Source organism: Calonectris borealis, chromosome 9, assembly GCF_964195595.1.
Source record: "Calonectris borealis chromosome 9, bCalBor7.hap1.2, whole genome shotgun sequence".
Taxonomy (NCBI): Eukaryota; Metazoa; Chordata; class Aves; order Procellariiformes; family Procellariidae; genus Calonectris; species Calonectris borealis.
In genome coordinates, this window is record NC_134320.1 from 30,444,695 (window position 1) to 30,455,475 (window position 10,781).

At 58.1% G+C, this 10,781-nt stretch overlaps 1 long non-coding RNA gene across 3 annotated transcripts; it reads left to right on the plus strand.

Moving 5' to 3' along the window:
* The first annotated feature begins 5,275 nt into the window (after positions 1 to 5,275).
* On the plus strand, positions 5,276 to 10,781 carry LOC142085541 (uncharacterized). Of its 3 annotated transcripts, none has more exons than XR_012674756.1 (5): positions 5,276 to 5,369; positions 6,235 to 6,358; positions 8,412 to 8,475; positions 8,858 to 9,031; positions 10,074 to 10,490. It is a non-coding gene; the product is annotated as an uncharacterized LOC142085541 (long non-coding RNA). The 3 variants fall into 3 exon arrangements; XR_012674755.1 differs by lacking the exon at positions 5,276 to 5,369 and adding an exon at positions 10,500 to 10,781 and having other exon boundaries at positions 5,555 to 6,358; positions 10,074 to 10,220; XR_012674754.1 differs by lacking the exon at positions 5,276 to 5,369 and having other exon boundaries at positions 5,555 to 6,358.

The following is a 10,781-nucleotide window of genomic DNA, read 5'->3' on the forward strand; positions in this document are numbered from 1 at the left end:
CGCGCTTTTCCTTTGCTCGCTGCTGCCACCGAGCGACCAAAACTGGGTACTGCAGCTCTTGAGCCGCGCATGCGCAGTGGCACGCTTTCCTTTGCTCGCTGCTGCCACCGAGCGACCAGAATTCGGTACTGCAGCTCTTCAGCTGCGCATGCGCGGTGGCGCGCTTTCCTTTGCTCGCTGCTGCCACCGAGCGACCAAAACTGGGTACTGCAGCTCTTGAGCCGCGCATGCGCGGTGGCGCGCTCTCCTTTGCTCGCTGCTGCCACCGAGCGACCAAAACTGGGTACTGCAGCTCTTGAGCCGCGCATGCGCGGTAGCGCGCCTTTCTTTGCTCGCTGCTGCCACCGAGCGACCAGAATTCGGTACTGCAGCTCTTGAGCCGCGCATGCGCGGTGGCGCCCCCTTTCTCCGCGCTGCCGTCCGCCGGTAACGGCAATGCCGTACTGTGGTGCCTGCGGGGTGATGCCGCCGCGTTCGTTGGTTCGTTCCGGTAAGGAAACGCCGCTGCCGCCCCACGTGCGCGGTGCCGGCGGGCGCTGGGCCTGCAAAGCGCGGACCTGCAGCGCCGGTGCCGCCCCCGTGCACGCGCCGCCCGGCGGCTGCTCGCTGCTGCCGCCCCGTGGCCGAATCGCGGTACTGCAGCGCCGGCACCGCTCAGGTGCGCAGCAGCGCCGCCGCCGCCGCCTTCGCTGCTGCCGCCCCGAAGCCGAAGCGTGGTCCTGCAGCCCGGCGTTCGCGCGCCGGCTCTGGTCCCTCCATGCGCCGTCCCCATCCCGTTGCCTCCCTCATCCCGGTGCATTCATCATCCCGGGCGGCAATGGTTAGGGTGCCCCCCCCCCGCATGCCAGCACCCCCAAGAGTATCGGCGTGTCCCGGTGCTGTCCCCATCCCTGGGGCAGCTCCCCGTCCCCTGTTCCTGCGGCTGGTCGTTGGGCTCTGTGTTCCCCCAATAAAACACGAGGACGGAGGGGACCCCTGGGGACAAGGGGTGGGGACCCCCAGAGAGTAGGCTGTGCTGCCGTCGCTCCTTGGTGCTGGCCCTGCTTGTCCCCTGTCCCCCCAGCGGTGACGAACTCCGGGCCACTGGCGGGGACCCTCGCTGTCACCTTCCCCCCATGCCGGTTGCCACCAGCGACAGGGACAGCGACGCACCCCCGGGGGTGTTTGGGGTCCCCAGGGTGGGAGCGGAGCTGCAGGATGCCGGGTCCCCCCTGCCCGAGCCCTGCAGACCCACTCAGGTGGAGCGCAGGCAACCCCGGCCCTGTCCCCAGCCCTGTCTCCGCGTGGCCGTGGGTCGGTGCTGCCATTGCGTGGCCAGCGGCTGGGAGGACACAGCTCCCGCCGGCTGGGGCCAGAGGAGCCCGGCAGCCTGGGGACCCCCGGGAAGGGCTGGCTGTCATGGGGACTCGGCGCCCAGGGCCCAGGGCACCCCAGACACCCTACAACAGGGTGCAGCATGAACTATTTTATTACCTGTGCAGTATCCATGAGTGAGTCCCCATCGTTCCCATCCTGGTCCCCCAGTGGGTCGGGGTCCCAGCTGCCCCTGGGGGTGGCTGCAGGTGTCGGGGGTGGGATCCCTTCTCCCCGCGGTGCCCCCCACCTCCCCAGGGTCATCCCTCCCAGTCTCAACTCCCCACATGGTGTCCTCAATCTCCCGAGAAACACCTCTGTCCCCCAATGTCCCCCCACCTACCCCACTCCCAGGGTCCCTCCCGGACCCCAGGATTCCCCCCCTGCCCCATCCTGAGGCCCCCCCCCCCCATCCCCATGGTCATGAGACACACACACACACACCCCCTCCAGCACTGGGGAGACACTGGGAAGAGCCGGCACTGCCATCTCGGGGTCCTGCTAGCCCTCATCCTCCCTAAAGTCTTGCACCATGCTCTGCTCCTTGGGGGGAGTGCCCACAGTCAGGGGGGTGGGGGCTCCCCTCCTCCCCAGGGAACCCCCCCAACCTGTCCAGGGCACCCTCTGCCACCTCCCCAGGGTCCAATCACCGTAACAGGGTCTGACCCTGGGATCCCGCTGGTTAACGTCAGGTGCAAGAGAAGGTTCCTCATTACTCCTTGATTAGTTCTTAGGTGCCAGCTCGAGCTGGGTGCCTCCAGAGAGGGACCCCTACCCCGCATCACCCTCCTTGCACACCTGCACCCGTTGCAGGAGGGTCCACGCACACCATGGGAGCCATGTGGGAACCGGAGGCGGCCTCGAGGCTGCTCAGCAGCAGTCAAAACACCCCAGTGGTTTCAGGCACTGGCTGTTTTGCTCCCGAACCCAAGGGTACTGCCGAGAAAAATAACCACCACTGTCACACGAGGGTCCTGCACAATCCCCACCATCGCACAAGGGTCCCCGTGCACCTGCCCGCCATTGCACGAGGGTCCCCTGCACACCAACCAATTGCATAAGGGTCTTCCTGCACTGCCCCCCCCATTGCATGGGCGTCTCCACACACCGACCCCCCGCTGCGCAAAGGTCCCTGCACAATCACCACCGTTGCAGGGGTGTCCCTGCGCAGGCACCGGCACTGCACAAGGCGCCGTGCGCATGCGCACTTCCGGGGCGGGGACTACAACTCCCGGCGTGCCCCCCGGGGGCGGCCCGGAGGAGCCGCGCGCTGATTGGCTGCGGAGGATATTTCAACGGGGCGCGCGGCGGGCTCTGCACCCAGGCGGCGGCGGCGGCGGCGGCGGCGGCGGCGGCGGCGGCGGCGGCGGCGGCGGCGGCGGCGGCGGCGGCGGCGGCGGCGGCGGCGGCGGCGGCGGCGGCGGCGGCGGCGGCGGCGGGCTGGCGGGAGGCTGCGGACCCCCCGGGGGACTGAGGAGGGGGGCTGTGCGTCCCGGGGGGGCCGGGGAGGGGGGCTGGGGGGGGCTGTGCGTCCCGGAGGGGGCCGGGGAGGGGGGCTGGGGCGGGCTGTGCGTCCCGGAGGGGGCCGGGGAGTGGGGCTGGGGGGGGGCTGTGCGTCCCGGGGCGGCCGGAGAGGGGGGCTGGGGGGAGCTGTGCGTCCCGGAGGGGGCCGGGGAGGGGGGCTGGGGCGGGCTGTGCGTCCCGGAGGGGGCCGGGGAGTGGGGCTGGGGGGGGGCTGTGCGTCCCGGGGCGGCCGGAGAGGGGGGCTGGGGGGGGCTGTGCGTCCCGGAGGGGGCCGGGGAGGGGGGGCTGTGTGTCCTAGGGGGGCTGGGGAGTGGGGCTGGGGGCGGGGGCTGCAGTCCCCCAAGGAGCTGGGGAGTAGGGTCGTGGGTCCTGGCGGGGCTTGAGAGTGGGGCTTGGGGCTCCCACGGGGCTGGAAAATGGTGTGGTCGGGTGCTGTGAGCACCGGGGGTCCTGGGGCTGGGAGGCGCTTGCAAACACCGGGGAGGGGCTGCGAGCATGGGGGGCACAAGGGTTGCACCAGGGTCGGTGCACGATCACCTCCATTGTACGGGTGTCGATGTAGAGGCAGCCGGGCTGCACGAGGCGCCGTGCGCATGCGCGGTCCCGGGGCGGGGACTACAACTCCCGGCGTGCCCCGCGCGGGCGGTCCGGTGGAGCCGCGCGCTGATTGGCTGCGGAGGGTATTTCAACGGGGCGCGCGGCGGGCTCTGCACCGAGGCGGCGGCGCAGCGTGAGTGTGAGGGGCCGCGGGCCCGGGGAGCCGAGGAGTGGGGCTGTGGCGGGGGGGGGGGGGCGGTCCTGCAGGCTCCGGGGACGGGGGCTGGGGGGGCTCCAGGCGGGGGAGGGGCTGTGAGCATCTGGGGAGTGGGGCTGGGGGGGGGGGCTGCGTGCCCTAGGGGGGCCGCGCAGTGGGGCCGGGGCGGGGTGGGCGCTGTGTGCAAACAGACCCTCCCTGCGAGTCCCCACTGTCACCCCGTGGGGCCGGGCACCCCCCAGCCCTCCCTGCAGGCAGACGGGCAGCCTGTAGGCAATGGAGGCCGCCCGCCCCAGCGAGGTGCTCGAGCCTGGGGGCTTCACGGGCCGAGTCGAGGGAGGAGCTGCTGGAGAGAGGGCTTAGAAACGGCCTTCTGCCCCCGAAACTGCTGGAGCATTTGAAGGGGAGGGACAGGTCCACCCCAGGGCCCCAAGGGGAAGCCCTCGGAGCAGGGACTTGGGGTCGTTCCAGGAGCAAAAGCTGGTCCCAGCCAGCTCGCCTCTGCTCCCCCGGCACCGGGATCGGACCTTTCAGTCCTGTTTCTGCCCGAAGCATCACACAAGCGCTTGCCCTCCCCGGGGGCATCTTTGGGCCTTGAGAACAGGCGCAGCAGCTGGGTTTTTGGGCTCAGAAATGGGTGCCAAGTGAGCTGGTTTGGGGGCCCAAAGCAGAAGCCGGTTTGGCCGTTTGTGCGGGGGGCTGGGAGGGCATTGGGGGCTGCGGGGGAAAGCAGGGGGTGGGCAGGGTGCGTGGACCCTCCCCGGGGGGAGGGGCTCTGGTCCTGCTGGACCCCGAAGTGCGGGAGGCCGGCATGCACCAGGCCAAACTCAACGTCTGCGGTGGTCTCTGGGGGGAAGAGGTGGTCTCTGCTTTTCAGACCCCGCACGCCCTCTTCGAGTCCAGCTCTTGCTTGTCGACTGCTTCGAATAGTTATTAACTGATTAGTCGTACAAACTAATTAATGTTTATACAATGTCCAACTATGATATTTAATCCTAATAGTCGAGTTTTGACGGCGATTGGTTTACGACCTTGTCAAAAGCCCAGGCTGTTGCAAACAGCTGGAGCTTGTAAGGAGAAGGAGCTGAAATCAACGGTGCAGAGCTGGAGCTTCAATTAGCCAGAACCGTCGCAAGCAGGAGCTGGAACGAGACGGGGTGTCCGCTGTCTGGGGCATGCCTTAGCCAGAGGCAAAATTACCAGCAGCTGTAACGAGCGGGAGCTGCGATTCGCTGCAGTGTCTGTTTGCCGGAGCATCCGTCGGCCAGACTGCACTCCCAGCATGGCTGAAGAGCAGCCAGGCGCAGGCAGGGCTGTCCCCGGCAAGGCGCTCCGAGCGGCAGGGAGGCGAGTTGTCCTTCTGCCAGCGGGGAGCCCGGCCTCTTCCCTCGGGGATTAAATCCACGCCACGCGTGGATCCGCTCTCTTTGCGTGGAGGGTCTCTCCCGGACCCGTTCCCGAGGGCTGAAGTGAGGTGGGGGTCCCCCGGCTCTCCCCGGGGGGCAGGCGGCAGCACGAGGCGGCGGTGTCTCCCCGGTACCCGGCAAAGGGGAGCGAAACCGGCCGGCTGGAGCTCCCGGGGTGCACAGCCCGGCCCCGCACGGCAGAATCCTTCCCTGGATTTTCACTGTTGGCTGGGTGTGACAAACAGGTTCATTTTGTGCCTCCTCTTTTCCCAGCGTCACCTTCTGCGTCACGTGAAGAAAATCCTGCGTGGTTGACGCCGCTTGCTGCTCAGGTGATGGCACGTGTGGGGCCGGGGGAGCCGGGAGAAACATTGGCGCGTTCAAGGTCGCTGCAGGTGCTCCACGTCAAACCCAGGGAAAAGGCAAATTTGCTGCCGGTGCAGAAAAGCTGATGAACAATTGCCGTGAACAGAGCGTGCCTACGTACCCTCGTTAGCGTAACTAACCCTGGGTAGTTACGAGTGTTTTCCTTTCAGGGAAAAGAATGAGCTTTCATCTACGAAAAATTAAGAGCTGCCTGTGTCCTTCTTTAAGTTCAAGTGTTTCTCTTCTGTTTGTTCATACTGATTTTATGGGCAGGTTGGAAATAGCCTTTTATTTTTATAGGCGTAACTCAATTTGTAGTACTACGTGGTGTCAGGATAGTTAATTTTGGAGCACCCAGGTATCACTAGAAACGGAATGAATGAGACACGATGGAAACTGATATTTAAACTTGATTTTTACTTGATTTTTTTTTCCTGAGAGTGTTGATGGCACGTTGTCCTGTGGCTCAATCCACGTTCTGTTCAGTGGAGTCTTCAGTCTAGGACTTTTAAGGAAAAAAGTTGGTCCTTCCGAAAAAGGGCTAGTCATTCATAGGCTCGAGGCATAGACTTGGAGAGTCGCTTAAGTACGTGATCAGAATTAAAGCCAAATGTCGCTTCGTGTTGCTGCTGTTGGCCTTCACTTTCGTTAATTTCCCCCCTGCTCCGTCATGGTTGGGAGCTCTGAATCATCATTTTTTTCACTCCCTAACGCATTTTTCTGCCCAAGGAGAGGCTACGTTTAAAAGTTACTTAGTTTCCTCGCAAATGCATCGGTCAATAAAACGGAGTTATGATTATTAAAACCACACAAATGACACCGGTCTTACAGATCTGGACTATTTCTGAACACGTGTTCATCGCGTGCAGATGTCATCGGGATACGGATCATCTGCATTTCATGCTCTGACGAGACAATCTGCTGAGACAGGGACGAGCTCCAAAAGAAAAAAAAGGTACAACGTCAAGGTTTTGTTTTGTTGTTGGTTTTTGTGGGCTTTTTGTGTTTGTGTTATTTTTTGGTTTGTGGTTTTTTGTTTTTTTTTTTTTAAAAGAGTGCGATGTTGACTGGTGGCAGCCTGCAGAGCTCTCTTGCTGCCTGACCTCTCCTTTTCTTCTCTGTCACTCCTCTTTCGTGGCTGTAATTTTCACTCGGGTAGTTTTAGAAGAGCGATTTAGTTCCTCGCCTGTGTAAATGTGCTGGTAATACCTGGAAGGTAAATGCTTGAACCGGTAGCGAATAACTTGGCTACAAGTAGAATTTCTGAAGGAAGAACAACAACAGCAGGAAGCAAGTAGCGAGTTACCACAAATTTGTGTGTGTCAAACACATCAAAGTTTTATTGCCAAACGTTGTTTGGCAATGTGTTCCAAATGGCTCGTTTTGGTAAACATAAATTTTCAGGAAGTTCAGGGTTGTGTGTGGAAAAACGTGCCCCTCTGTCTAGGTGTCCTGCTACGTAAATAGCATCAGTCAGTAGCACATCCAGCGGCAGGGCTGCTGTTCCCTGCTCTCGATATTGCCGTAGTAGTGTTGTGATATTTCGACCTAAGAGGCGGGTTTAGGAATGGAAGGAGAATGCCTGCGTTCTGCAAGGGCTACGAATGCCGACCCTTTTCTCTGCCTGCTGCTTTCCTGTGCGTGAGATGAAACTGTATTGTTTTTCTCCCTTGTTCCCGGTAGAAATATTTCTGAAGCTGTCGCTGCTGTGGGTTTGCAATGTGCGTTACTGCGTTTTTGTAGAGTTCTAGTTACGGATCGTTTCTGCCGCGGCAAAGTGTCAAGATACGGTTTTCAGTTTAAAGCTTCAGAAGCTGCATTCGCTGAAATCGGCGTAGGTGAAGCTGATTGTTGTGGTTTAACCCGGCAGGCAGCTAAACACCACGCAGCTGCTCGCTCGCTCCCCCTGCCCCCAAAGTGGGGTGGGGGAGAGAATCGGAAAAAAAAGTGAAGTTCGTGGGGTGAGGTAAAGAGTTTAATGGGACAGAACAGGAAGGGGAAACAATCGTAACGATAAAAGAATATACAAAATAAGCGACGCACAATGCGATTGCTCACCGCCTGCCGACTGATGCCCAGCCGGTCCCCGAGCGGCAGTCGCCGCCGCCCGGCCAACTCCCTCAGCTTATGTACTGAGCGTGACGTCATATGGTATGGACTGTCCCTTTGGCCGGTTTGGGTCATCTGTCCTGGCTAAGGTCCCTCCCAGCTTCTCGCTGGCAGGGCATGAGAAGCTGAAAAGTCCCCGACTAGCGTAAGCGCTACTTAGCCACAACTAAAACATCAGCGTGTTATCCACGTTTTTCTCGTCCTAAATCTAAAACACAGCGCTATACCAGTTACCAGGAAGAGAATTAACTCTATCCCAGCCGAAACCAGGACACTGGTCTTGTGCATGATCCCGCTGTGCTCGCAGGGGTGCTCAGTGGCTCCTCATCAAAACAGCGAGGTGTGTGTGGACGTCCGTAGGGTTGCGCTAGGGGTCTGGGGGCGTTATGTATTTTTGCTGTTGGAAGACGGAATAGAGCGTGTGCCTGTTAAATCTAACGATGGTCGAAGGTTGGGAGGGACCCTGAGCAGGTTTGGTGGCACAACTGCAGTTTTCAAAGATCTTGACCGTCTGGAGAAACGGCCTGGAAAAAAGGACTCCTCTTTTGCAGCGAGTTCGCGAGGACAGACGGGTTGCCGTACTCTTTAACAAAAATACTCAACTTGGGACGTATCGGGTGAGGAAATCGCGGCTCTACTTAGGCTTGAGAAAACGTACGTAGGTGTCTGTGCCTGTCACCTGCGCGTCTCTAGGCAAGTGAGTTCTAAAGCTGCCGATGAGCCAAAAGAAAAGGCACGGTTGTCTAAAACATGCAGAAGCTCTAGTGGCCTGTCTCAACAACTGCACCAAAGATGATGCAAAATACTTTCTCCTCCACTCAGTTGTAGTCTTCACAGAAAAGGAAGCTTTGTGCTAAACGTGTTTGTTTTTTTTTTTTTTTTTCCTTTCCTCTCAGCAGAATGTCAACTGCCGTGAAAGTACGGGACGGATGGAAAGGATCCATAGTGGTCTGCAAGTACAAGGTATGCCTGTGATGTGTGTCTGCATTTTTCCTAAGGTGCTTGTAGTGTGGACTTTACAGTTAACATGAAGAATGTGGCAGCTCTCCTTCTATCTGATTTTTTTAACATGAAATATTTTAACACAAATACTAAAAATAAAGGTCTATTCTGGAGCGTGGTACGCCTATTCAAGGCTTGCTTTCCTTCGTCTGTTTTCTCTTCCTGAAAGCAGAGTCTTCTGTTTCTGTGCGCTTGCTATTAAAGGGTGCTGTGAAAATAATGTTGGACTAGAAGAGGAAAGGAACTGTTTGTAAGAGTTCGGACGTTCGGGAGAAACAGGCTTTGTTTTCACGATAAAAGCTTTATGCTTTTTCAGTCAGTCAGTGTTTAAAATACCTTACAGGAGCACTCGAAAACCTTACTGAGATACTGGCATCTGTGCTAAAAGCAATCAAGGTCAAAGAAGAGGCGTGGACAACATGGGACAAATCGGCGTCGCTTCGGTGTGTTTTCCAGGCTTTCCCGAGAAGCGGTAGCAGCCTCGTAACTAGCGACAGAGAGTCCTGATGTGTTTTCGGTGAGTTACTGATTCTCTAATGTCCTTTTTCCTAACCTGCAGTGCGTAATTTTGACTTCGGGTGGAAAGAGATTTTCCAGAATGGAAATCTTTTTCATTCAAAGGAGTTGCCTTTTACAAACTTCCCATCAGAATGGATCTTCAGAGATGACGTGCTTGGCAGTAGAAGTCATCCGCAAGGAGACTTTTCACTCTCTCTGGAAAAAAAAAAGGAGTTAAGTCGATTTCCTTGCAAGGACCCAAGCGCAGCACATCTTCCAATAGTCGACGTATGGCTGATCTTTGGTTCTCGGGTGTAACGGTCGAGAGATCATAAAGACGCGTTCCTCCGCACGCTTGGGTACAGCCAACAGCGTTAGCAAACCTGCCAGTCCTTTTTGGTAGCCTGATGTATTGCAGCACCGGGGATTTGATATTCCCCACCGCCTGCCCCCCCCCCCCCCCCCCCCCAAAAAAAGTAAAACCGTATGGGAGATCTCTTATCTCACTGATTTTTCTATCATAAATGAAATTTTAAAAAGAAAGTTAAAATTGTCTAATTTCCAAACTGACTTGCGTTGTTTAAACTGCAACTGCCAAATAGCTGTAGTGTATAATTTATTAGGTGTGCTTAAGCAGTTGGGTAGTTGCTCTAAACGTTTAAAAAGAGAGGCAACTGAACGTTAGGGGCTTTTTTCCTGATCTTTTGGCAGAGTGCTCTGAAGCACTTTATTTCTGTCTCGCTTTCGACGGCGCGTTTCCCCGGCAGTTCGGTAGCATCGGTCTCGGCGCAGCTGGCCAGGCGTCCCTCCTAGTCATGTCACACACGCAAAACCCCTGGTCAAACGATAGCTGTGTAGCTTGGAGGTAGATAATTTAACGGTATGAATTCACAGCTACGCAATTTCAATGAACGCAAAAGGAAAATCAAATATTTTTATAGTACGAGTCTTCTCATTGTACGTATGTAAGCGTGCGCACGCCTTTTTAGCATAAAATGAATTGCTGAGATTTGTTCTTTCTTTTTCATTTTACTCTTCAAAGTTTTACGCTTCACTTTCAGCTTTATCGGCCAAGCGAGCGAGATGCGCAGCAGCAGCAGCAGCAGCGCGAGGGCTGGAGCTGCGGCGGTGGATCCGTGAGCGTAGATGCTGATTACGGCGCGCCCTTGTCCTGCAGCCTCACGGGGTTATCTCCCTGCAGCGGTGCTGTAAGGAAGGGACGAGGCGTTTTCCGACACCAGCGAGAGCGTTTACTTCTCTGCGAAGAACGTGTTCAGAATTGTGTCAATTAGTCTTCACGCTGATTTTAAGCGTTCGAATCGCTCGAGCTTTTAAAGGCGGCGTTGTATTTTGAGCTGACCCGTTTGCCTGGCACCCTCCTTTAGCTCGACTGCTACCCTCTCCCTTGCCCTGACCGAATTCCTCTGCTGCCTTCGGTGCTGTTTTTTTAACGTGCTGAAATATCCGTTGGGATTTTTGTTTTTCAGATGCCTCGCTGTGAGCGTCCCGTGGTGCTCAGGAGAGACCCCCGGCCCAGGTTTGCCTGCCGGTCGTTGGGCGTGCTGAGGGTGAGGGGCCGGCTGGCAGCCTGCGGGACGGGGGCTGGGGGGGGCTGCAAGCGTTTGGGGGGGCCGCCCCTCCTTTATCTTTCTAGCAGAGCCCCCCTTTTTGGCGGGGGTGCGTGCGTACATACGTAAATGGCATTATTAAAGTAACGAGCTGCCGGTTGGGGCCGTTTCCCTCGTTTTGTGTCTTTTTGGGGGGGTGAA